The 3034-nt window shown below is 39.0% G+C and overlaps 1 pseudogene; it reads left to right on the top strand.

The window, feature by feature from the left end:
- The first annotated feature begins 1021 nt into the window (after positions 1-1021).
- Positions 1022-2709, top strand: LOC114305948 (MDIS1-interacting receptor like kinase 2 pseudogene; annotated as a pseudogene).
- The last annotated feature ends 325 nt before the right edge of the window (positions 2710-3034 follow it).

The raw sequence follows: 3034 nt of genomic DNA on the forward strand, positions 1-3034 counted from the left end.
CTGGCTGACTGGTCAACTGAGTGCTGACGTGGTAGCCACGTGGCACTAGATAATAACGTGGATACCACGTGGTGATGACGTAGCAGATGATTTGTCTGACACATGTTGGTGAGTGGGCTGATGACATGGTAGCCACGTGGCCATTGCTGCTGATGTGGCTACTGACGCAGCGCCACGTGGCAGACGCGTGGTGGACACGCGCGCGCGCCACTCACCTTCTTTTTTCCGTCGCACGTGGGGTTTGTGCACGCGACTGGGCAGACGCGCCAGCTGGCTTCACGGCGCGTGGTAGCACGTGCTGTAACTAGGCCTCACGCACCATCTTCAGGCGGTACGTGAGGGCGCGTCCTGACTCTTTTGGGGCTGTGCTTTGCATTTTTGGACTCCTCTTGTCGAGACCTTGCTCCTGGTATGTTCAAAATCTGATTTTGAGCAAATTCATTTATGGACAGTTTCGAAAAACACACTGTTTTTGTTCCGAAAACAACGGACGAGGCTCTGATACCACTTGTTGGGGATCGGAGATCCCGCCCAAGACCTTATACAAATCATACCAAGCAGAAAAACACACCCACACAGAAAGAGACACCATATTTAACGTAGTTCGGCCTTAAAGCCTACGTCCACAAGAGAGTAACCGGTTATCACTATAACAATAGAGAGATTACAAAAAGATTACAATAGAGGAGGAACTCACACTCTCCTCACTCACCCACTCACCTGTCTCCCTCGCTCACATCGAGAGAGACGGTCTCTCCGACTCACATCTCTCACTCTCTTTGGCTTGCTCTCTTGGTTCTCTCAATCCCATTGTCTACTCTCCCCTCAACCTCTATTTATACATATCATGAGGAAGAAGAAAGTTGGGACAGTAAGGTGAGTGGGGCGGCTGCCACCCCCACTACTCTCTAGTGGGTTCTCCATGATCATCCCACACATGGGTGATATCTAACACATAGAAAATGAACCCATAAAAGAAAATAATGAAGATTTGTTTGCAATATGGAGTTATGATGGGAAAATGGTGTATGAAAACATCATTGAATCGACAGAGGATTTTAGTGCCACATATTGCATCGGAGTTGGAGGATACGGCATTGTTTATAAAGCAAAGCTGCCAAGTGGTCAAGTTGTTGCTGTAAAGAAATTTCATTCTTCACAAGATGGAGAATTAGCTAACCAAAGAAGTTTTAGAAGTGAGATTCGTGCATTGACAGAGATACGACATTGTAATATCATAAAGCTTTATGGTTTTTGTTCGCATCCGCGACACTCATTTTTAGTTTACGAGTTCTTTGAAGGGGGAAACTTGGAAAAAATACTAAGCAATGAGAAAGAAGCATTGAATTTTGAGTGGACTAAGAGGGTGAAATGTCATTAAAGGTGTGGCAGATGCTTTGTCATACATGCACCATGATTGTTTGCCTTCAATTATTCATCGCGATATGTCAAGCAAGAATGTTTTGCTAGATTCAAATTTCATGGCTCATATCTTTGATTAATTCGACTTCATTTGCAGGAACCTTTGGATATACGGCCCCAGGTATAACACAGTTTTGTTCTTCATTTTTTTTTTTTTTTTAAATTAGTATGCAAAGTTGTGTTAGGATTGACATTTACCATCAATTTCTTTAAGTTCCTTCATTTAAAATTTAACTTTATACTTGGCAGAACTTGCTTACACAATGAAAGTGAATGAGAAGTTGGATGTTTATAGCTTTGGAATTTTAACACTGGAAGTGTTAGGGAAGCATCCGGGGGATCTCATCTCCTCTTTCCTCATCCTCGCGGTTCGTCATCGTCATCATCACTACCCACTGCTTACTCTATATTGTTAACAAAAGTTTTGGATACACGTCTCCCATCTTTCGGGACTCATGTGGAAGAAGAAGTGGTCCTTGCTCCCATCTCCCGGGACTCATGGAAGAAGTGGTCCTTGCTACAAAGATAGCACTGGCATGCTTGCACACCGATCCACAATGCCGACCAACTATGCGACAAGTTTCTGTGGCACAATCAAAACAGAGGCCACCTCTGCAGAAGTCATTCCACTTGATTTCATTAGGACAACTCTATGATGTCAATTGTTCGACATCCTCAGCATTCTCATTTTCTATGTCCCATTTTGTGTTTCTGTCCTCTACGTCTGACGTTTTGAGATAAAAAGCTGTAAAATAGGACAAGAGAAAAGTTTGGGATCAAGAAAAAACTTTCATGAAAATGATCATGAAATATTTATGACCCTTGGATTACCTTGATTAGTGTGTGGTGCTTTATTTTAAGTGTAATTTAAAGGTCATAAATCTTTCATGATCATTTTTATGAAAATTTTTTCATGATACCTAACATTGTTGATATGACAAATATGAATAAGATGAGGAGAAGGCTACTTCATTATGCATCAAATTTTCAAACTAGTAGCACTACTAGTATGCTTACATCACCTGCACAAATTTTCAACTTCTTGTTTCATATTTACCTAATAAACAATTTACTTTGCAGAGAAAATTATACCGTGGGAGTTTTCAAATGTTTTTTTTTTCCTTCACATGTACCAGTTTCTTCTTCCTTCTAATGTAACAACTTAAAAAACTATTTGTAGCAATGAGTTTAATTAATCTATATTCTAAACAGGTAAAAACTAAGGATGAGAATTTACGATACGGCACGATAACACAATTTGAACCGTACATGAAATTAACGGATTAGGATTGACCATTTCCTCGAGAACACGAATACTAAACAAGTTGAGTTAGTGTCAAATCTGTGTAACACGAAATTGATACAGATAACCCGTATAATGAATAATTAATTACACATTTTAATATTATTTTCACTAAAGAGTATCATGACATTTTTTAATTTCTTACGTAATTATAACTAATTTATTAAAAAGTATGTAAAATGTGATTTTAAGTTTAATATAAGTTTTGTGTTTGCTTTTAATTGAACTTAGACTTCGTTTAGAAAGTTAATAATGTTTGATAATGTTTGATTTTACCTTAAAAAAAAAAAAAAAACAAAAAAAACAAAC

Source organism: Camellia sinensis, chromosome 3 (genome assembly GCF_055761805.1).
Source record: "Camellia sinensis isolate YWXY chromosome 3, ASM5576180v1, whole genome shotgun sequence".
NCBI lineage: Eukaryota > Viridiplantae > Streptophyta > Magnoliopsida > Ericales > Theaceae > Camellia > Camellia sinensis.